This window comes from Phoca vitulina, unplaced genomic scaffold, assembly GCF_004348235.1.
Source record: "Phoca vitulina isolate PV1807 unplaced genomic scaffold, GSC_HSeal_1.0 scaffold7, whole genome shotgun sequence".
NCBI lineage: Eukaryota > Metazoa > Chordata > Mammalia > Carnivora > Phocidae > Phoca > Phoca vitulina.
Window position 1 is genome coordinate 54,446,862 of NW_022589710.1, and position 24,916 is coordinate 54,471,777.

The window sequence follows — 24,916 nt, forward strand, 5'->3', positions numbered from 1 at the left end:
ATGTGCTTGGTTTGGCAGACCAGTGGAGGAAGAACTATTCATACAGAACAAAAAAGGCTGCTGTTTGCCAGTAGCTATTAACTTGTGGCTATATCAACACTTGTGCTGTTAACAATAATCTTATCCAAGAGTCTATTCTTGTAGAACCTCGAGGGTTGAAGAAATGTTTTATTGGCAGCATCCCTAAGCCTATAAGTAGCAATATGTTTTGACAGAAGGAAGCCACACAATTCTCACCTAGTCTTGGGTTTGCTTTCTTATGAGATAGTCTGAGGCTGGAAATAAAAAAGCATACCCCCCTCCCTTCTCAGAAGAAATAGGTTTTGTACTCAAACCTGATGTTCCAATTTCTTTTAAATTTTTCATTTCTCACAGATCCTCTAAACTTGTAACTTCTAGGCTTCTGAATCCATACCTCCCACACAGATGCATTTTTCAACCCATGCCTACAAGAGCGCCTGACAATACTGATGTGGTCTCAAGATTACATCTATTTCACGACCAACTGCTGTTGAAATACCTCCTCTTGTTGTCATATGCTGGCTCTTAATTTGGGGAAAAACTACACATGTCTACTTAAATTGAAAGTTTTTGGTCTTGAAACAATGCCCAGAGCTGGAAAAAAGAAAATTGGGAGTAGTGGCAAACTAAATATATAATAGAAAGTAGAAGAAGTAGCCTAGAACACAGGTAAAACAAATCTACTGGGAATACATCATTTCTGTCTGTTGGGGCCAGCATGGAGTATAGACAAGAGGGTGAGTGTTAGGAGCGAGCAACCGTGGGTCCTGGACAATGAGTTGTTACATGAGTCTGGAAATTTTTGACTCTCTCTTATGATCATCTCTGTAGATCCAAGTTCTACTCCTTGGAACTTGTGTGTCTTTCATTCCACACATTCATGACACAAATATCCACTGTGTATTGATAATTTACTGATAACTCTGCTAGGTACTGGGGCCACAAAATACAGTCCAACAGCTTCCTTGCCACCGAGGAGCCCATGTTCTGTGCGTGGAGATACAAGCAGAGTATAAGGGGTGACATATGAAAGGTATGCAGATGGGGCTGGCTCTGGGACAAAAGACTTAAGGCACTCAACCCAAAAGAGGGAGCAGAAGGGGATGAGACACTTTAGTTCTATTTAAAAAAAATGAATAGAAATCAGAGAAAATAGTTCCAGGTATGAAGGAAGAGATGTAAGGTCAGAATTGTAAGAGATGCTGAATGAAATGTCAGTGGTTCAGTAGAATTGGAGAACACCTGCATGGATTAGTAATGAGGAGCCATCCATCATGAGGTGTGTTGAAGTGAAGGATGCCGAGAAGGAATCTCAAAAGGTTCTAGATTGAAATAGTGGTTCCACGTGGCTATATGGCTTCAGGCATATGACTTGTACTTAATTGTTCATTCCGCAAATTTTTGTTGTGTGCATACTCCATGGCAGTGCTCCGGGATGAGATAGTGATAAGGGGGTGATATGAGATAATATAAGAAGGATGACTTACTGAATGTTCCACACAAAAGAGGTGTTGAATTTTATAAATTCTAGTCCCCAGTCATATGGCAGCTGCTGCCATCTTCACTCTTATGTGTGGTTTAGGGGTAGTGGCTATGTGATCACAGTATAATCCCCACAGATACTTACCTTAGGAGCCCTGCCTCTTTGACCCCACTGCATTTGAATGTAGATGTCCCCCCATGGATATATCAAAGGAAACAGGAAGCACAAGCTCAGGGTCGCTGTGTTGGCAGTCTGGTCCTTGTTCTGCCACATTAATTGTTCTTAGAAAAATTATTTCATTTCCACATTAGTTTTTTTTTTTTTAACTTTTCTAGTAAACAGGTTGCACATGATGCTTTTTAAGATTAATTCAGCTCATAATTACTTGGGTCAACAAAGAAAAACCTATGAATTTCATTTTTGTTTAAGTCACAAACTTTCTCTGAAGAGTGAATATTTGTGCAGCACTCAGCTAGATATTCGGGTGGTAAAATAAAGAATGAGTAAAAATTTTGGTGGAAAATCAACAATCACAAACATTTGCTGAACACTTATCAGGTGTTAAAATATGTATTCACATGTATTAACTCTCTAAATCCTCACTGTAATCATTTGAGGAAGGTACTACGATCTTTAGTTTATAAATGAAAAACCCAAGGCACAGAAAGTTCTGTCGGAAATAAAAGAACTAATAAAAGTAAGAAATAAATTTGGCCCCAGACTTTCTGAGTCTACCCTGCATTCTAGATCTCTGGCTTGGACCTGTCCTAGGAGCAGGGAGCAGCTTGATATGACATGAGAATAGGAAAATGAACCCAGCTTATATGGGCCTTGAATGCTATGCTAAAGAAGATGGGCATTAGAATACAGTGGAGGAAGTGGGTTGCCTATAGAACCACAGTAAAACTGTCCTGCCAAGTGATGCCTGAAGGACGCTCTCTCGTTGCTACGGAGATGTGAGACAATATGAAGTAGTGAGGACTACAGGGAAATGGAGAAGCCTCACATTTGGAGGGTGGTGCAGGGACAGCAAATCAGCCCGGCAAGAGAATGTCAACCCAATGCTGCCAGTTTCTCTTTTTCAGGAAAAGCAGTGAATACCAGATGTTCACTCTCCAAATTATTAAATGTTGGCCTATGGCATTTGTTTTTGTTTTGTTTTTTAACACCACGGACCAAAAATAACATGCCTATTGGCCAGATGCACCCACTGGTAGACAGATTGCCATCGTGAGACACCTGTGCTTTCAAAAAGTCCATTAATTTTTTTGTTTGTTTTAATCTGGAAAGCAATGTAAGCACATTAACGTTTTAGAAAGATAAATCCGGTGGTAATATAGAAAACAGGAGTTGAGAGGGGATGGCCAGTTAGAAGATTATTGCAAGAAGAGAAAGATGACAAAGGCCTGGGGGGAGGGGGGGTGGCTGTGAGAATAGCAAGACGTGGAAGAGTTTTCGGAGTATAATTGATCCATTACGTGTGGCTGGTGACGAGAAAGAAGGAATCAGCGCTAATTCAGGACCGTCAAGCTTTAGTGATTAGAGGGAAAGTAATGTATTGATGTAGACAAGAAACATTAAAGGAAGAGCACATTTCTGGAGGAGAATAGTGAGTTCAATTTGAGAAGTGTTCAAATAAGGTTTAGGAAGCATTCAAATAGTATCAAGCTCCTCTCGGCTCTCCTATTGAAAAGAATAATCATTCCTCAGATTCAGTTGGCTCCCATCCACTGATCACAATCGCTTCCTTGGAAACACTAAGAATTTCAAGAATTGCTAAAAACTGTTCATTCTTGTGAGATTTCAGCACAAAATCAATTATCAGCAAGAATTAGTAACCACAGAATTGTAAACAGGATTCTTTTAAAAGAATTTGCTCATTGTTACTTTCTTGTACGTTTTTATTCTAGTCTCTTGCATGTAGGTTCTACCATCACGGGCAGCAAATCTATTGGAGGGAAATGGTGCTAGATATGGACAATTTTGTTTAAAAAAATCAACTTGGAAACCTTGGTTTTAGTTCAGCATTACTTTTCCTAATAGGTACACAATCAAGTTTCTGGGAATTTGTGTTATTTAATGATCATAATGTACATTTAGCCCATCAATGCTACTGAGCATAAAGCTTTACTTGTTACAATTAATAGATTTTAAAAGACTTTGTAATCAAATATAATAATAGATTTATGAATATTAATTAGAGACTAAAACTGAATAAATTTTTAGTTTTTTCTGGTCTCCATGGGCTTTGATTTATTTGATTTGGTTAATTAATTCCTTGGGGATAAAGCCGTGTGTGAGAGAGAGAGAGAAAGAGAGTGTGTATGTGTGTGTGTGTGTGTTTTAAATAGAGCTCAATCTATTCTGTAAAAAACCTGGAATGATATGAACTAAAACATATATTAGGGTCAGTGGAAAATAAGTAGGTAATATCTTAGAATGAATATATATAGATATAGATATTGATACATATGTAGAAAGATAATGTACTTTTATTTATTCGGTAAACATTTATATTTATCCCACATGAAAGACATAGTATTTGCTAGTGCTGAGAAACTCAGAGGGAAAACAGATTTTGGCTAGAAGCAATCACAGTCTGATGACAGATACATCGCTAATTATAATATGAAGCAAAAAAAATGCCAAAAGGGAAAAAGGACTCCCAAAATTCTAAAGTTGGTGAATGACAAATGAAGGTCTTGCTAATAAAGTGTGGTTCTCCACCATCTTTCTGCTCTGCTAAGAATATTCCTTGGTGTCTTGGTGAACTTAAATCCATAAGATTTCTCTGAATCTCCAAACTTTAACACAGTTAAAGAAACAACTCTAGCTTCTGATCAATAAAACTAGAAGAAGTTGTTCTAAAATTAATTTTGAAACAATATCAAGGACTATCCTATGGAACAGTGTCACCATTCTCTAAGGTAAATGTGTTGAAATGTTTATTTTTTCTGGATTTTTAATTTCAGGAGCAGTCTGCTAAAGCTTGTCCTTTAAACCTACCATGTGTCTCCTAATTGATGCAAGAGAGTTCTAACACTCATAGATGACAATAGGATGCCTTTCCTTCTTATATTTTAAACTGCGCTATATATGGCCAAACTAAATTAATATTCAGAGATTACTACTTTAGTCTTCTTTTATAGCCATATCATTTATAGAACTCAGTGTGTATGAAGGCTCTCCTGGAGCTCATGTCCTTAGTGACTTTTTGTTTTTTTACTGAGACCCTATCTGGGAAGACATGAACTAAAAAGACAGTACAGCACCGGGATGCAAGGAAGTGTCAGCAGTAGGGTGGGGTCCTATAACTTGATCTTGCCTTTGGCTGCACACAAGATGCTTACTCTGTAGAGCACATATTCAGGAGTTGACATTGGCCTAATAAAATGGGGAAATGGGATGTTTTGCTCCCATTAGGGTAATAAATATTTTTTATAGATAAGAACACAAGGGTCATTTAGGTGATTCTCCCAAGGTCACACAGTTAGTGAATAAAGGACTTCAATTCAGATATCATGGATCTTGACTCAAAGTCTAGTGATCTTTTCTTAATCTTTTCTTTGACTATTTTATTAAATATATAAATATCAACCTATTTAAGCCTTACAAAAACTCTGTGATAGGATCAAATTCCATCGTGATTGCATGAGGATAGCTCCACTGACCTGCTCTCCAGTGAAGCTGGTGAAAATTATTTTTAATTTTAATGATACTGTGATGCCAGTATCATTATTATTATTATTATTATTATTATTATTATTGTTTTTACAAATGAGGAACTCAGGCACAGAGAAGCTAAGTAACTCACCCAAGGTCATGTGTAAAAGCTTGGATTTGAGCCCAGTTAATTGGTTCCAGAGCACATCCTTGGGGTAGGAGGGGAGTGGTGATGGAAAACATAGTTTAAATTATTTTAAATTATTTTATTCTAAAAAAAATGATACAAAGAAGATATCATTTATCTCAGACTTAGTAGCCACTTAGATGGAGGTGTCCTGTTTTTGCTTTCCTACTCATTAGCAGTGTCACTCTGCTCAAATAACATATTCTGAGTCTTGGTTTACTCATTAGGGAAAGACAATGGGGGGGTGATAAAGTCTCCTTCTCTGGGTGGTTGGAACAGATGAAGAAGATATGTAAGAAATGGGAACATACTTAATACCCGAGACATGGCAAGTGTTCAGTCAGTGCTAATTTCTCTATCCCTTTGATCTCTTCTCTCATTTCTCCTTCCAAAGGTTAAAATGTATTTTTACAAAGTTGAGAAAGCTCACAAAATGGAGATTGTATGTATAGGGTAAGGATGTGGAATTGAAGAGTTGGTGTCTCTGACAACTTAGCATGCCAACCTCAGTATGACAGATATTGGTCACCAGAATAAAATGCAAGAGCAAGATTCAGATTTTCAAAATATCCTCCTAATAACTTCCCTCAGATCTCTTGAGATCCTCACACCCAAGGAGGATAAAAAAGGGGAAGAGTTTGGACAAGCAGAGGACTTTATTTATTTGTTTGTTTATTTGTTTGTTTGTTTTTTGAAGAAAGAGAGATGCTGCTTTATTGAAAGTTTACTTGTCTTCCTGGAGGGGTTCTTCCTTCTTCTGCTCATCCTAGGGAGAGGGGAGTCTGACACATCCCTTGGAGAATTGCAGATCTCTTAGAGTGGGGGATACAGTGGACAGTGGTCTGGACCCCATCCTAGAAATCAAGGAGACAAAGAAGTCAGGCAAAGGGGAAGTGGCTTCAGGAAACAGGGATGAACCTATACTTCAAGAGTTTGTCAAAGTAATGGATGCATGAGTACCGCCCTTGAACCAGATGTGGGAGAGAGAGCTTCACGGACCTGTTTTTATTTCTGCCCTAGAAGAATCTTCAGAGATTGAAGGGTCTCCAACAGGGAGAGGTCCGTATGAAATAGAGCTCTAGGAAACCACTGGCTAAAGTGAGAAATCACAAATATCCATGAACTGAGTGTTGGAAGAACTTCACAAAAGACAAAGGACTGTCGATTTTAACATATCTCATAAGGCAAGGCACAGAAAGTCATAATAAGACCTCATTTGAAAGCAAAACATTCTTTTTTCCCTTCTTACTCTCCTCTCCCCTCCCTCTGAGCCTGAGAGTATGGGAGAGAGTCATAGAAAAGCCAAGGCAGCAGCAACTGGTGGGAGAAGGGAAGATGATTTCCTTTAAGATGAAAACTAAAGGAATTATTCATATCTACAATTGTACATTTGAAAGTACGTAACTTTTAGTTTGGTGATTTTGTTTCATTTTGGTTTTGTTTTCGTTTTTACGTTAAAGTAACCATACAGCTATTTATTTCCAAGAGTGAATATCAGAAGAGTAATCTCATCTCCTGATTTTTGTTCTATGGATATCAATAAGTAAATTGTATTGAAATATGTATTTTTTAAGGATTTATTTATTTATTTATTTAAGAGAGAGACAGAGGAGGGAGGGACAGAGGGAGAGGGAGAGAATCTTCAAACAGACTCCCTGCTGAGCAGGGACCCCCCCCCCCCAGCTCAGGGCTCCATCTCATGACCCTGAGATCATGACCTGAGCTGAAACCAAGAGTCAGATGCTTAACCGACTGAGCCACCCAGGTGTCCTAGTATTGAAATATATTTTAATGACACAGAGTGAAACAAATATACAATTACATTTTGATCAAACCTCAAAAATCATGGTAGTTCAATATGTCAGGTTAATATGTTCGTATATGAATATACATGTTCTATTCCTTATAATTAATAACTTTGATAAGAGAAATGACAGAAATATTCAATAATAAAAGATCAGTTTTCTTCTCTTTTGCTACCAAATATATAGTTTTATATTAGCAGATAGAGTTTAATTTTCTTTTTATTTTATTTTTTATTTTTTTAAAGTTTTTTTTTAAATTTTTTGACAAAAAGAGAGAGACAGTGAGAGAGGGAACACAAACAGGGGGAGTGGGAGAGGGAGAAGCAGGCTTCCCACCCAGCAGGGAGTCCCATGCGGGGCTGGATCCCAGGACCCTCGGATCATGACCTGAGCCAAAGGCAGAAGCTTAACGACTGAGCCACCCAGGCGCCCTTAGAGTTTAATTTTCTGAGAGCATTTTTTTATTTGTCTCAATATCTACAATGCAAATACATCACTACAAATGTGTTGTAGTTCACAAACTAGTAGGTTATATTAGTTTCAGATTCATCCCACCACGTCTGATTATTTAGTGTTTAATATGTGGAGAACTATCTCAAATCCATTCATACCTTATATTGTAATAATTATTATCATATAGTAAGTATAAACATGATCTAACAAATGAAAAACATGGTATCTTGGTAAGAGAATAGACTATAAGTAATAAGATTTAAATTCTCACTTCTGACCAGTCAGTACGTACTTTTGTGACCCTGGATCAATATAAACATTCCCATGTCTCAGTTTTCCCATGTGCAAGTTAAAATTGATAGCAATCTAACTTCCTCAAAGTTGTTTTTTTTTTTTTTTTTTTAAAGAAAATTAGCTTTATTGATGACCAAGAGATATATGCTGGGAAAAACACAAAAATATATCAAAAGGAAAATGAAGTTAGTCTCCTTTATATGTTTTTCATTTGGGTTAATATGAGGGACAGACCAGGCTTTGCTGGAAACATGGATCAAGATATCATCTAAATATAATGGTCAATTTGGAAAAATGTTTTACATTTATTTAATAGTATCCAGAGGTACCAGTTAAAAGACTCAATAACAGCAAAAATGCAGATGACCTCTTTTACATCTTGATGGCAAAATATACAAAGTAATCAGGGTGAATTTTCTCAGTAAAAAGGCTTTTGTAGATAATGTTCCTCCTGGAACTATTATGTTGTATAAATAATATAACATAACATAACATAACATAACATAATAATTACTTCATATTTATATATATCTATAATAGAAATATTTTATAACATAATAAGATTGTCTTAGGAAACCTATCCTATCCTGACATCCTGGATCTGGTTAAAAAGTAGATTCTGACACAGGAGATCTGGGATGGAACTCACATTTATACAAGTACCCAGGTGATAAGGATATTGTTGATCTGTGAACCATTCTCTGAGTAACCTTAAGTTACTGACAAGTGCACTGAGTAATCTTTTTTTTTTTTAAGATTTTATTTATTTATTTGACACAGAGAGACACAGCGAGAGAGAGAACACAAGCGGGGAAGTGGGAGAGGGAGAAGCAGGCTTCCTGCAGAGCAGGGAGCCCGATGCGGGGCTCAATCCCAGGACCCCGGGATCATGACCTGAGCCAAAGGCAGACACTTAACAACTGAGCCACCCAGGTGCCCCAAGCACTGAATAATCTTAAGATTCAGCATTTTCACAGTTAAGAACATACCTGAGTAAAACTCTTGCATGTGGACACCAGGAAACAGGTATGCAAATATTCCTAGCAACATGGTACAAATAAAATGTGGAAATAAAATAAATGTCAATCACCAAAATAATAGACTAATAAACTTTTTGGTATATTCACACAGTGGAATAATATTCAGAGGTGTAAATTAATGTTATGCTGATAACAACATCAATGTACTTCAGAAACATCGCATAAAGCAAAATAAACAATACAGAAGTCTGCATGAAGAATAAAACTTTTATAAAGCATAAATACTAATAAAAATAGACAGATTATTGTGTTTGAGGCATAAAAAGATAATAAAACTGGTTTTACATAACTAAGAAGTAAGAAATATGGAATTCAATACGTGGTATACAGTATAATTGGTGGATCCTGGGGAAGCATGAAATGAAAGCATGCTACATGCTGCATGCTAGCTTAAATGTTTTCTGTGAAATTCTATCACTTGAATTAGGATGCGAGTTTGTCATTGTGTATTTAATTACTCTACTTCATGTCTTACCTATACATTGCCTATGTTATTTTATATATATCGCATAGTAGAAGCAATTTAACAAAAGGTCAGGAAAGAAGCAATCTAAACGGGGAAAGAACAGTAGAGAGGGGAACAGGTGAACAGGTGGAAAGAGAAGTGCTACTTTTCACTTCATGTATCTTTGAAGAACTGGATTACTTTCATCAAATATGTTTGTGATGTAATCAAAAGCGGGAGCAATGTAGGAACACGTGGATGTGCACTCTAAGTGTGGTGGCCAGGCCGCACTCCTTTTACGTGAAAAGCTTCCAGTTAAAATCCTATGGATCACATCATGCATGCAGATATCTTTGATTCCTCGCATAATGTTTTTTGTTTGTTGGTTTTTTTGTTTCCATTTTTAATTAGAAGCAACTTTTTTTTTTTTAAGACTTTATTTATTTATCCGACAGAGAGAGAGATAGCTAGAGAAGGAACACAAGCAGGGGGAGTGGGAGAGGGAGAAGCGGGCTTCCTGCTGACAGGCAGCCTGACTTGGGCCTCGATCCCAGGACCCCTGAATCATGACCTGAGCCTAAGGCAGACGCTTAACGACTGAGCCACCCAGGTGCCCCTAGAAGCAACTTTTCTTTTTTTTTTTTTTTTTTAAAGATTTTACTTATTTGAGAGAGAGAGAATGAGAGAGAGCGAGCACATGAGAGGGGGGAGGGTCAGAGGGAGAGGCAGGCTCCCTGCCGAGCAGGGAGCCCGATGCGGGACTCGATCCAGGGACTCCAGGATCATGACCTGAGCCGAAGGCAGTCGCTTAACCAACTGAGCCACCCAGGCGCCCCTAGAAGCAACTTTTCTAATGGGAAAACTGACACACAAAATATTTGGATTTCTCGCTGTCTTGAGGAATCAGAAACTCTGGCAAATACCAAGCCTCTCTCCACAAGCACACGGAGGCTCTCGGCTGGACCAGGAGGGCCTCTGCCCCATTTTGATGTGTGCTTTCCACGCTGCCACAGTCTCTCCCTATCTCTATCACATTATCTGAATGATCTCTGTCAGCCTTTAATTTCATGTCTTGCCCCGCATCATAGTGCTGCTTAAACAAATCACTCTTGCGGGGCTCTGAGGTCAGATTGGCTGGCTGGAATCCTATGTCAGCCTCTTGCTCACCATGTCACCTTAGGCAATCTATACCCTAACTTGCAAAATTTCACCTGCAAAACTCACTTTTCTCATCTGTAAGATGAAGGGTTAATAGTATGTGCCAGAGAATTCTGCCAGGTAAAATACTTAGCAGAAGGACTGGCATATCGTAAGCTCTCAATAAATATTGGCAAGCCCTCAATAAATATTAGCTCTGCTGTTATTGTGCCTTTTATAATCTTTGTGATGAAAAGGGGCATGTCTATGCAAATTCCTAAAAGCACATCATAATAAGATGGAGCTGTACACAACTAAAATATTCTAAGTCCAGAACTTATTGGATATGGAAAATTATTCAGGGGCAATTTGAGAGAGAAGGCAGTAAAAAATTAGCTTCAGCAAGAGGAAGGGAATATTAAAAAAGACTAATTTCAAGTTGTAGTAGTGAAAGAAGAAAGAAAAAGAAAAGTAGATGAAATATCTAGTGATGATGAAGAGGTACAGAAAGAAAAGGGAGCGCTTCCATAGAGGGAAGGAGAATGCACACATTAAACACTTAAAGGTGTGGAAGTTTACTGAGAAAGGAAAGAAAGGGAATAAGAGAGAGAACAAATTTATGGCTAAATAAATAAAAGGAAGGATGACCAAAGACGCCAAAAAAGTCCATAATAAGTGAAACGCAAGTCTGAAAAAAGAAAAAAGGGGGAAATTATGGAGAAATGTTATGCTTCATGAATGTGAGGAGTCTGTTGTTTCTGAGGATTCATGGAAAGGGGAGAAGAGGTTTGGTATAAAATCCTGAAGGACAAGTAGGACACATGAACTTATCAGCAAAAAAGAAGACCACAAGAGCAAGTATCTGAAACAGGAGCCTGAATAAAACCTTTGGAGCCCAACGTAAATAAACTTGTTTTTCTGTTGACTCTAAGAATTAGGAAATAGATGCAACAATAAAGTAACAATAAAACAAAAGAGTAACAATATTTGGAGCCATGTCATTAGCTAGACAGGGCATGAAGACCTGTGAGAGGTACAAGAACTCTGTCTCAGGTGATTGTGGATGTAAGTTGTGGGTAAAGAGTCAACTTCATAGCATATGCAGCTGCTGCCTGCTTGCCCCCTGCCCATGGTACCAAGGAATACAAATGGATAGATTACTTAAAGATATGTCTCCTTTTCTTAAAGAAGAAAAAGGTTTTCACTTGGAGGGAATATAAGATTCATTAAGTAAAACAAAACAAAACAAAACAAAAACAGGACGAGAAATAACTAAAACTAAAGAAAGGATGAAAATATATCAAATTAGTCTGAAATGGATACAGAATTTAAAATGTTTGTATGTACTTACGTGCATAAAGCCTGGAAAAATACTTATAAAGCGTGAGTCAATGATGGTTAGGTTTATGTATAAGAAAAATAGAAAAGTTTGCCTTTTCAAATCATTACTCCAATAGCTTCCCTAAAAGCTGGATAAACTAGAAAAGGTACTTGAAAGATGAAGGCGTTCCTGCAGAACAGGAAGATGGTTCAAATACCAGAGGAAATATCACGGTGAGAAAAAATCCCATCCTTTGTCAGGACATCAGAGTCTAGTGGAGTGTTAAAGAATGGTGTGGAGAAAGTGCTCAAGAAGGAGTGAAGCTCAAAGGATTGATAGTAGCTAAGACATTTCCAGTTTCAAATCCATTTAATGAGAGCAGCAGGGAGAAAACAAAGATGAGATGAGAGCACAAATCCAAAAGCAAAATGAAGGTCATTTTGTATTGATAGGTTAAAAGAGAAAGAAAGAAGGAAAGAAGGTCAAGTCTAAAATACAGACTTATTACACTTACACACACACCTTACCGTGTTCATAAAGAGAGCGTGCTGGGTTCAGAGATTGAAGTGGAGGGCAAAAAAAGATGTAGAAGAAGAAATTGGATAATCAAGCTGCTTCCAATTTAAAGAGAGATGTTTACAGAAATGTATGTGGATTCCCACCGGGAAAGTCAAACATGATGAACTCATTGATTCAATGTGAGATCTCACAACCTGGAGACTGAGAACTCAGTGAGCTGGAAAAGAGAGGAGTCCCCAGGCTCAGTGGTCTGATCTTAACCTGGACCCCTTAGTTCAGTTAAAAAATGCTTTGAGTAAAAATGAAACAGCTAACACACGAAAAGAAGAGTCTTCTGATGATATTTTTAAAGGACGCTTGAGAAGATATCAGAAACTAGGATTGGCAACCATCGCTGTGCTGATTACAGTGGTTTTGCTGGAAAAGATGCTAGTGTAACAAAAGGTGTCATGAAGCCCACGCAGTCCTGGGTCATAAGGTATTTGGTGGATTGTATTCCGGTATCACGACAAAGGCGAGCATCGCTAACGTGATTTTACACAATGTAGGTCAAGGAAAGCTTGCAGGAAGGTGATGTGTCAGTTAAATTGGGAATGCAGAGGAATACATTCTTTATCAGGTCTCTATCATCATGGAAAAGTGGAATAGAAATTAAATGGATGAGGGACTGAAGTGAAGCTGTGTTTTATGCACTTCTACGTGAAATCTTCAGAATTTTTCCAAAGAGAAAACATGTTAGATTTGAGAGAAAATAAATGTAAAGATGAAGAAAAGGCAATGCTAAGCTGGATGGGCCTCGTCATATGTTATGCAGCTGAGATCATTCTGAAAATAATGAAAGCAAAAGAGATAAGAAAATTTAAAATATATGACAAGTTCACAACAAAATCTGGAGAAAGTACAGCACAATAAAAGGAGAGAAAAGAAAGTTTTATCAAGGCTGCATGGGGTGACAGATGATCTCTGTGCCTTCTATTAATTCAAATTTCACAACTAAGTTATAAAAAGTATCATCATCTCCATATTTTGCGTTAGAAACTCGAGAATTAGGTAGGTTAAATAACTCGTCCAAGGTCACACAGCAAGCAAATGTAGAGCTGAAATTCAATTCACTGTCGATCTTACTCCTCAGCTTTTATCTACACACCATTGCCTTTCAAAACAAAGACATAAAAGTGAGAAATAAAGGGAACTACAATTACATGGAAGCTGTATAGTTGAAGGATGGGTGTATTGTCTGTAGAGCAGGAGGCTGCAACAAATAAAAAAAAAAAGGAAAAGTAAAAAATGTTGTCATGATTTCCACGCAGCACTTAAAAGAGAAATCCTACACAATATCCCGCAGAGGTGTGTCTGAGCTGAGCTGGGTGACAGACACCTATGCTAAAAGCATGGGTCTGCAATTCGGAGCCAGAGTTCTTGTTCGGGAAATAATTATTTCTGAGTAATACATAATTAAATTAGATTAAGGGTTACCTGACTTCTCTTTTGCTGCTATTCAAATATATCACTGCCAATCTGTTGAATTAAAGAAGAAGTTGTCCTTAAACTGTGACATTGGGCAGCTCTCAGACCTACTCACTGTCCTGACACAGTCACTCTGAGAATGGTATACCTGCAACGTTTTCATTCCTTGAGGGGTCCTGGAAGGTCACATTAGAGGATTTACCGTATGGCACCATCCTTTTCTTTTCCCCCTGAGAAAATTGTGCCTATGCTTTGAATGTAAAGGCCTACTATTCTTTTAACTTTCATATGATGTAATTGAGCGGTAATGATGACAAAATAAAACTAAGGTAGAATGAATTTTACAATATATTTTAGTAGAAAGAAATTAACAAATAATATAGGCATGGTGCTACTTTTGTACAGTTCCACTTTTGTAAAATTTTCATGCATACAGTAAAATGAAATTTTTGTATGGAACATATTAAGGAGTTGCATGATGATATTATAGGAAATATTTTTTCTTTTTATAGTTTTTTATTTTTCTATGGTGAAAATGCATGAAATATATAAATATATGTAAATATTTATTAATATATGTTAATAAATTTATATTAATTTAACAGCTTGGATTCAAAAATAAATACTAATTTCAAGTCACTCTTACAGATAGAAATTAGACTAATTGAAGTTGACTTTGAGTGATTTTTATAATATAGAAAGTTTTTGTAAGTAATCAATCCAGGATTTATGGAAATTTAGACAACAGTTAATACCTCAAGAAAAAGACTATTGTAAAAAAATTAAGAATGTAAATAGTTACATGAACAAAACTTTAAAAGTTATATAAAGTATTCATCTTATTAATATATTATGATCATATTAATACTTATAACTATATTAATTATCAATAATAGTAATCACTAATATTTACTAACTTTTTTATATAAAGTGTATTATATCACTTAACTTTTTGAGTATTATGCGATGTAGATGCTATAATTGTCCAATTTTCTCCAAGAGGCTTAGGCAATGCTAAGTGTTTTGATAACATCCATGTAAATTAACAGTAAGTTCATAAAAGCAATGCCTTATGAGCACATTGAATAAATCAGACAAGACTGATGTTTCCTAAGCCTTATTGTTCATGAATCACTAATCCTGATGATGTTGAAAATAATTTTTCGGTTGTTGTGCATCTAAAGAAAATGATTATTTCTCCTCTCACTATTGAAATACAGTAGAGAGCTCATTGCTCCCAGTCACCATACTACAAAATATATTCACCTGATCAGCGTTCTCTGGAGTTGAAGAACCTAAATTCCAGAGGTGGAGTGAAAAGTGTGCATTGTTAAAATGTTTCTCAGGGATTTTGACAACTACGAAGATATGGCCCTTGTCTTAGATCAGGTTGCTATGACTACATACCATAAACGAGTGGCTTATCAGCAACAGAAATTTACTTCTCACAGTTCTGGAGGCTAGAAGTTCGAGATCAAGGGGCCAGCCTGGTAGAGACCTGGTGAGGACCCCCTTCTAGGTTGCAGGCCGCTAACTTCTTCGAGGCACACCCAGTGGTAAAGAGAGCTACCTCTCTGACCTTTTAGAAGGGCACAAATCCCATATGAGGACTCCACCCACAGGACCTAATTATCTCCCAAAGCCTCCATCTCCTCATATAAATCACATTGGGGGTAGGATTTCAGCATAAGAATTTCAGGGGGACACAAACATTTAGTCCATAGTAACTCCTGAGTTTGTATGGCAAATCACAAATAAAAAGACAATGGATTCCAGATCTTCGTTTTCCAGTTTAAACCAGTTGCCTTCCTATGTGCCCCTGGAAGGGAGAGGTTTATGTCTGATTTTTGTTTTTTGACTCCACATATTCTCAGTATCTCCCCCAGAATTCCAATGCATTAACATTTCTTTTCCTACTTTTTCCTAGTCTCCCCTCTGCATCCTTGCAATTCCTGAGGGAATTGTGACCAAGGCAGGAAGTACATTTGCCATCTTAGACCTTGTACTGAAGTGTTTGGGTTTAATTTATATTGCCACGCCCAATGTCCAGTGGCCATCTCTATGACAGTGGAATCAAATATTCTCACACGAAGAGGATTAATTTGTTCTTTCAAAGGATCAAAGAGTAGAGTGGGAAGAAAAGAGACTACCTCCCATCTTTCGTGGAGCCAACATTCTATTGATACAGGCAAAAATAAAGAAATAAACAAATGGGAAAATAAATGAATATAATAAAAGATCAGAGAGTGATAGGAACTATGTAGAAAAAATTTAGAAGGGTAAGATTATAAAAACCAAAGTGGGGTAAGAATGCTAGATTAGAGAACAAAAGTCTTCCCCAGGGAATTGATATTTGAGCTGAAATATGAGGTAGGAAAGTACATCATCTGCAAATCTTGGGAAGAGTGATTCAGACAGCAAAAACAGAAACTGGGAGGGAGGGGGGCATCCATAACATCGGGGTTTGCTTGATAGGTGGCATGAGCCAGACTCCTGGGATGAGGAGCCTCTTGTACCTGGGACATTTAGTGTTTCGCATCCCAAGACTCCCTGGCCAGTTCAGCAGAAGTTCCGAGATCCCGAGAGACCTGGCTTCCTTTGAGAAGAGTGGTCCAGACAGGAGAGGATACAGTCATCCTCTGAGCTTTTCCTAATGCCCCAGGCATCCCAGTCCATCCTCTTCCTTCCCCTCCATCTGGATCCGCACTTACTTCCCCCCACCCACCCAATGCCAAAATGCTGTGGCTTCCACCTGTGCCTTGTTGGACTTCCTGGGAAACCCTGAACTGCACCCAGCCAGCCCAAGGCAGCAATGGGGTTGGTTTACTTTCAGAAAGCATGAAGGTCAGTGTGCATATAACAATGTGATATGATGGAGGAAGGAAGGAGGTGAGCAACAAGAAAAAGACAACAATTTGCTCATGTAGGCGTTGATAGCACACAGTGCTTACATTTCATTTTGAGTGTGATGGAGACCATTGGCAAATTTTGAGTAAGAGAGTGAATTTATCTAATTTATATTATCATATGTCACTCTCACTGGTATTTGGGGAACTAACTGGAGGTATGGAAATCTGTCAATAGCATATTTCAGTCTGTGAGAGAAGTCTGTGGCTTAGTCCAGGTGTTAGCAGAGTAGATGTTCTGACATGGTCAGATTCCTTGTGTACATGTTTGTACTGTGAAAATGGTGTCCATCAGAGTCATTAATAGATTAAATGAGGAATTAGGAGGAGATAAAAAGGAGTCAAAGATCCCTCCAAGATTTGAGGACTGAGTATTAAATGCTGTGTCTGTGGACTGAGATGGGAAAGACAGGATACCAGTGGAGTCGGGAGTATCACTTTGGACATGATGAATTTGAGGTGCCAATTAGACAGGCAAGAAGAGGCAGGGGGCTCTGTGTGCGGGAGGCAGATCAGGGTGGAGGGCCACACGAGGGAGTCACATCCGCACGACTCTGGATGAGATTATCAGGGAGGAGTGTACACATAAATACAGGTAGAAAACTCACTCAAGCCTTTGTGCTATGACAAAATATGTGATTCTTTACCTGAACGTTACAGACAACTATGATCTGACAACGGGGCCATGATTTGTAGAATGTAACATATACGTTACTGTAAAGCAATTAGAATATTAATGTTAGCTGTAGTTAACACACAACCTCCCTGAAAAGGCAGTGATTTTTTTTTTTTTTTCCCAATACAAATTTAAGTGTGGCTATCTTAATGCCCTACAGTACATGAGTCACTTTCAGCAGTGAACTTCAGTTAATCCTGAGAGGCTGGCAAATTCACTTATAAAAACTGGTGGCACAATTGGGAAGAAAAACTGCCCTTTTGAGTAAATGCTTTATAAAGGCAATTAAAGCAGAAAGATGTGTTTATGGGCTTTCACCCTTCAAAATGGCTATAGATCAAGTTTATTAAAAACGCAATTTGGAAGAGAAGCTGGCAATACAGTAATAAAAATAAAAATGAAACTAATTTATCTTAAAAGTCTATGTTGCTTTTAGCCCTAACCAACCCAAAGATTTTGTTAGTCAAACACAAGTTGGAATTGAAGACTGCCTTTTAATCCCAAAGCATTTTGAACAAGAATGTAGCTGTTGTGTTTATGGTCACAGGACAGATGAATTCTCATAGTTTAAGACAGAAAATATAGATATAATTTACATATAGCTAAAACTTAATAAAGATAATGTTTAGGGGCTATTTTTTTTTAAATCAACTTCAACAGGATTTGGGAAGAAAAACAAATGCTCTATTCACATTTATATGCATCCAAGTAGTTAAAAGAGGCAGTTTTTTTTCCTATATGTTTAAAATCAACATTTTTACCTGTTTGCACTTTCTCTTTTTTTAATTAATTGCTTTTGAAAAAAAATAAAGGAATACCTTTTAGGTTTAATAATTAGGACATTTAAGATATCAAATACTGTGAGAAATCAAATAATATTCTTTCTCCTAAAAACATACTTTTTGTAAGATTCATCCTATTTTTTTAAAATATGTGACCTGTTTTCAGTTCAAGAATAATGTCCAAATGGATTGTTTCATATGCCAGATTATATCTCTTCTGAGCGCATTCCAGCTATTTTGATATCCTATGATAAAATGAATTAAGTGAGCCTGTCCAACTTTGGACAGAATCCTTCACCAGTGAGGACCTGGCAGCTTGCAGACAAGCGTCAGTTTCACCATATTCAAATAAACATTGTTCTGAAGTGTTTGTGGGTACAGAGAGGAAAGACTTGGCCCCCAAATGGGATTAGCTGAACAGACAGTCTGGAGCGGGGGACGGTTCTAACTTAGGATGGCGGCCCACTTCCCAGTGCCTTCCTTCCTTTGCTTTGGCTTCTGTCTCCCTGGGATTGGGCAATGTTCTGAAATGTAAATCCCCCCATTTCCTTTTATGCCTCCCAACATTCCTGAAAGATTACACTTAACTTTCAGACCTAAAGAGTTGATCTTTATCTTCAATTCACTCAACACAGAAAAATGATTATTAATAGCACACAGAGCAAATAGTAATTTCAGAATCCTTATTATCATATAAGCCTACCTGCAAGGTGATCTCAGAATAAGAAATGAAAGGTATTTTTTTTAGCAGAATTTAACATGCCTTTTAAAGTCTGTAACACCGTTGTATTTAAAATCATTAAGTGGGGTGCCTGGGTGGCTCAGTCGGTTAAGTGGCTGCCTTCAGCTCAGGTCACGATCCCTGGGTCCTGGGATCGAGCCCCGCATCAGGCTCCTTGCTCCTGGGGGAGCCTGCTTCTCCCTCTCCCTCTGCCTGCCGCTTCCCCTGCTTGTGTGCTCTTTCTCTCTCTGTCAAATAAATAAAAATCTTATTAAAAAAAATGAAAAAATAAAAATAAAATCATTAAGTGATACTGACTTCACTAACCAGATTATCTTGATATTAGCCTGAATTATCTAGTAAGACAGTTGTTTGTGAGAACTATGTAAGTTTGCTTATTAATTATAGTTTTAAAGTACCATCCACTTACATCAAGTTATTTATAAGTACAAGTCTTTTTTTTTTTTTAATATTTTATTTATTTATTTGACAGAGAAAGAACACAAGCAGGGGGAGTGGGGGAGGGAGAAGCAGGCTTCCCGCCGAGCGGGGAACCCGATGCGGGGCTCCATCCCAGGACCCCGGGATCATGACCTGAGCCGAAGGCAGCCGCTTAACCGACTGAGCCACCCAGGCACCCCTATAAGTACAAGTCTTAAGTGCCATTAATTTAGAAAAAATAACAACCAAAATTCTTATCTCTTTACAATTTAATATCAGTCCATACTACACATAAATTAAATTAGGAAATATGTTTCTAATAGATTATTCCCCAAATAGCACTTACTAGGCACATACAGCAAGAACCCAACACATCCATTCTGTGTGATTTTCCTAGTTCAGAAAGTAATTACAACCATGAAACAAACAAGAGTGGTCCTCTATGCATAAATATTTGCTATTTTGCTATTAGAATTAGTGGAAGGACATTTTAAAAGAAACAAATACCCGGGTCTCCAGGCCACTTTATATTTTCAGCTATAAAAATATAAAATAAAATCGGAAGGTTTTTAGGCGATCAAATGATTTTCCATCTCTGGGCAAAGGAGAGGAATAGCTGATTTGCTTTGTGAATGTATTTCACCAATGTTTATATGGAATGTGACAGTTACCTGCTGCACAAACTCTATCCTTTTAGAAATGTAGTCAATTTAAAGCTTTTTATGAGCCTGCGTGAGCCTGTGTGATAGCTAGAAAAAAATGGCATGCTGAAAAAAGTTTATTTAAACTTCAGAGTCTGGCTAAAGGTGCAAACCACATCTTTGCCTGGAAGCAGTAGATCTACCTGAACAAAGATGGGCTAGGAATGTGTTCATGAGGCAACACAATGGAGTCTCCTGTCTGCTAATACATATGGCACTTTTACTTGAAGTGTGAATTAGGACAAGAATAGCAATTGCTCTAAGTTTCGTTCTCCATACTCATATAAATATGTCCAAACACATTTTAGATTAAATGGCAGTTTCAAAATTTTTTCTATTAAACGGTCAATCCCTTTCTCTCTTTTCTCTTTTTCTCCTATAGCTATAAAGACATAGATATCAAAAGACACATCATAAATAGAGATATAAATGAATCATAGATAGATCATGGACGTATAGGTGTAGATAGCTAGATCTGTGATGGTTAGAACATAAATACACAGATCACGGTTATTAGGACAGATTATTGATAGAGAGATTATAGATTTAGATAATCTAGGATAGTTCATAGCTCTATGACTGATCATAGATAAGTATAGATAAATCTATGATAGATCTACACACATATGATCTATTTGTATCTATGTATGTATAGGAGAAAGTGAGATATCAGGGTTGACCTACCTTTTCTGAGAAGGGCCAGGTAGTTCACATTTTAGGTTTTACTGGCCATATGGCCTCTGTTGTAATTACTCAACTGTTTTGTGTGGTAGCACCAAAGTTGTAAACAATATGTACATAAATGAGCACAACTGTGTTCCAATAAAATGTTATTTACGGACCCTGAAAATTGAATTTCATGGAATTTTTATGTGTCATGAAATATTATTTGTCTTTTGTCAATCACCTAAAACTGTAGAATCTAGTCTTAGCTTGAGGTCTATCAGAAAGAGTCCTCAAGGCATAATAGCTCATGGGGCTGTAGTTTGTAACTTTTAAAATATATATAAAAACCATTTTTTTTTAATTTCAAAGAATTTTACAGCCCATTGTGGCCCATGTCATCTTATTATGATCTGCAACCATCTCTGCAGTAAATATGAACTCTAAAGAAGAAAATGAAAGTTTCAAAGCCGAAGACTTTTTAAAAGAAAATATAATTTTATTGCACAAATTGGACCACAGCCAAGATAGAAAACCTCACACCTCTACTTTAAAAGAAAGTGCACAGCAAGAATATGTCTCAGCTAAATGTTTCATTATATGTAAGTTAAGATGTATAATTAGTCAAAATAAAATTCCAGTATTTTCACAGTGTTGCAAACACAGTACAATATTAATTTTCACATTATATTTTATATGCAAACAAATGGGGTTTGTCTAAAAAAAAGTGCCGCTTTCCTCAGAAAAGCTGTCTTTGATAATAAATAAGAATTCCACTGAAAAATGAAACTTTCCATATGTGAGAAATTTCAAAAATATGAATTGAAGAGAAATGAAGCCTTCTCTCTGAAATACATGATTTTACAGATGGAGCTTCTTAAATTAATGCTCAAAAATCTGAATGCCCCAATCTAACAGTTTATACAAAGAATGAATGGATAAATAAACAAACGTTTTTTGTCTGTTTTTAAAGTTTCATTTGGCATCCAGGTCATGGGTAGAGTAGACAATGGAAGCATTTCTCTCTTTAATTCAGTAAAAATTCCGAATCAGAAAGCTGAATGTGTCAGGTGATGATTTCATGAAAGTACTATCAATTTGGTTTCTATCCAATCTGGATAATTCAAATGTTACCCATATTTGTTTGTTTGTTCACTTGCTTGTTTGTTTTTGGTAGAGACTTAAAAGAGTTGAGAACTGAGGACTGGGCCCTCATTCAAGTCATTTCTCTCATTTTTCTTTGCCTTTAGGAGATAGAAATGGACCAATTAAATGTACGACCCCCTTGGGGAACCTAGTTGCCCTGCTAGGATCATAGACGCATATCAAACATTTCTGTTCCTTTCATGACCACGGGCACCAGAGGAGTTTCAGAGCAACAACAACAAAACAAAACATCGAGGGAACCATATTTCATCTTTTCCTTTACTCTCCTGCTACAAAAACAATCAAGCAGAAACAACAATTTCTCATTGGATGATGAAATTATCATCATTTTGTAACAAATCTATAAAAGAACAGAAAGTGAAATTCTGCTTAAAAACTAGTCCCAAACCGTATGCACAGCCTGTGTTTTAAAAATAAATGGGCCGGGTGGTTAGAACAACCACTTTTGTTCATGCTAAAAAGTGTAATCCGTTTTTTGAATTTATTCGCCCGGTATTCATCTTTAAAAGGTAAGAAAATATAGTTCACAGACGACGAGCCTTGTGTTCTCATGAGCATCTTTGGAAACCTAAGTTCGCCATAATAAGCTCTTGGATCAACTATTTCTTTTTAAACAGTGATCTGGCATGGCTTATGAAAAATGCATATTTAACAGTGTAAATATGAAAGAGATGAAAAACAAGACCAAGGGAAACTGAAGTGGAATGTATGGGTAAGCATCTAACACCAATTTCGTCTGTTAGCGGTTAGATTAAAATTTTCCAGTAAAATCACCAACTTCACGGGGAAGTTCCTGCTCATTCTGATGCTCCGGGACCATCTCTTCATACTGATTTTCACAAAATTTCTGGGCGAATGCATTGTCTTGTTTGCTCTGTGACATTCCTAACAGTCTTAAATAGCACCTCCAGACTGACTACAATTTGACATAGAAAATGACCTTAGAAAAAGGCTCTGGCCAGGAAACTTCATCACAGCATCACAGAAATCTCGAAAGAGCCCATTGAGACATAAGTGCTGCTTATAACCCACCTATAAATATCCTTACCAGTATCACAGAGTCCAAATATATACTTCCTGATAAATTTCCAGATAAAATTCAGATAAAGCAACCCCAGCTCAGCCTAGGAAGCATATCCAGGCTCTCCAGAATAAAAGTTGTATAGTGTGATTCTGCAAAAAAGGTCATAATAATAGTAAACAACAACAATAATAACTAATTCCACAAATATGTATTTTTCAACAGCTGGTATTTTTCATCAACATGAATCATAAGACTTACAAAAACTCCATTATCATTGATGAATTTTGAAGAATGCTATGCAAATGCTGCTTTGCTTGCTGGGCGTTGGCCATGATTAGATGCCTTCCACAGTATTTTACCGCAGACTTGTTACTATAATTCTTGAACCACCCATGAATTGTTTAAGAGGTGATGACGATGACGTTGCTATCGATGTTGCTGGAAGCCCTGTTGGGAACATGCAATGTGCCTTCTCTACAGCAGATGGAACCAAGGCTGTCAAAGACCCACATGTCTTTGGGTCTTACCAGGTCAGCACCTGCAGAACCAGTTTCCAACTGCCAGTCTTTGCCCTTGTCTGGCCCCCTCTGCCTGTGGCAGCAGCACCAGAAGAGGAAAAGTCCCTGGAACAGCTCTCGTCCACGGACTGACAGGAGTTGGCGTAAAATGTTCTGGCTGCCTCACTCCTCAATTGGGATGACTCAGAGCCCCACGTGATGCACTGGCTCCCAGAGAATCCTGTCAGGACTAAATTGCAACTCATCTCATTGAGAACTGGCTTTGTAACACATGTTTTCTTGGCTTTCCATGACCTTGCCCATTCTACTTCCTCACTTCAGTATTCACCATTTCCAGGACCACATCCCAAATAAACAACTTGCATTTGAATTCTTGTTTTCTGGATCCGTTTTGCAACTTGGTGAGACCGGATATCAGATTTCCCAAAATATTTTCTGAGAGCTATGAGTACATGGTGTCCCTCTTTTATCTACCAATAATACCTGTTTGTTTGCTTTTTTAAAATTTCTTGAAATGTACTTTTTGTGTCTCTAACATAATAAAATGGAAGAGGTGCTTGAGTATCTAACCAGTTTCCTTAAATCAGATATGCACATCTCTGCAATAATAATGAGAGGGGAGAAACTGGGGAGACTAGAATGAATTCTGCCAAGACACTTAATAAGGTACCGAAATCCAGTCAACCATCTTGCTGTTAGCTAATGCTTTGCTATTTTGATAAAGAAAGGTCTTCGCCAATATTAACCTTGATTAAATTTTCTGACAGCCATCGATTAAAGGTCGTTTGACACTATAGAATAACATGGAACTAGGATCATTGTTTAAATTAGAGTCTGTGCTCCCTATCCCTAAATATTTTTCCACCTTACTTCTATACTTGGAAACCATTTCATAGGTCTCAGATAAGAATTTTGATACCTTCTACCACTCAAAAGACATGCTATCTATTAAAATATATGACCTATATTAAATCCTTAAGTTATTCTGGCACTTGGATCACCAAATAATTGTCATTGCTCAAGCAACATTCTGAGGATTTCCATTATTTCTTTAATTTTCCAAGACTTTAGGGATCCCTTGATTTCTGGAATTCCACATGTGACTCTACTCATTGACATGCTGATTCTGGCACTAATACAAGATGAGCTCAGAGAGTCAGAAAGTCCTAAAACATGTGGATAGGCAAAGTGCTTGAGTGAATGAGAAAAAACGTGAAATATAAAAATATATGTATGCTAACTTATTCTACAGCGTGCATCCTCCCGACATTCACCTCATCCTAGAGGAGATAAGGATGCAGCTGCTGAGTGTAAGACACCAGCTTCATGGAGACACTCAATTTCAACTACAATCAGCCTGAGGCTCAAACCTGCCACAGCCGTTCATCAACTACCGAAAAAAAAAACCCCAAAAAACAAACCAAAAGAAACCAACAAAAACAAGCAAAAAATATCAAACAACTATGACAACAAGAGACTCCA

General features: G+C 37.4%; 1 long non-coding RNA gene across 1 annotated transcript; it reads right to left on the reverse strand.

Moving 5' to 3' along the window:
• Positions 1 to 6,034: 6,034 nt before the first annotated feature.
• LOC116633213 lies at positions 6,035 to 23,564 on the reverse strand. Its single transcript, XR_004299586.1, has 3 exons — positions 23,175 to 23,564; positions 22,941 to 23,065; positions 6,035 to 6,208 (listed from the first exon to the last, which is right to left on the reverse strand). It is a non-coding gene; the product is annotated as an uncharacterized LOC116633213 (long non-coding RNA).
• Positions 23,565 to 24,916: the final 1,352 nt, after the last annotated feature.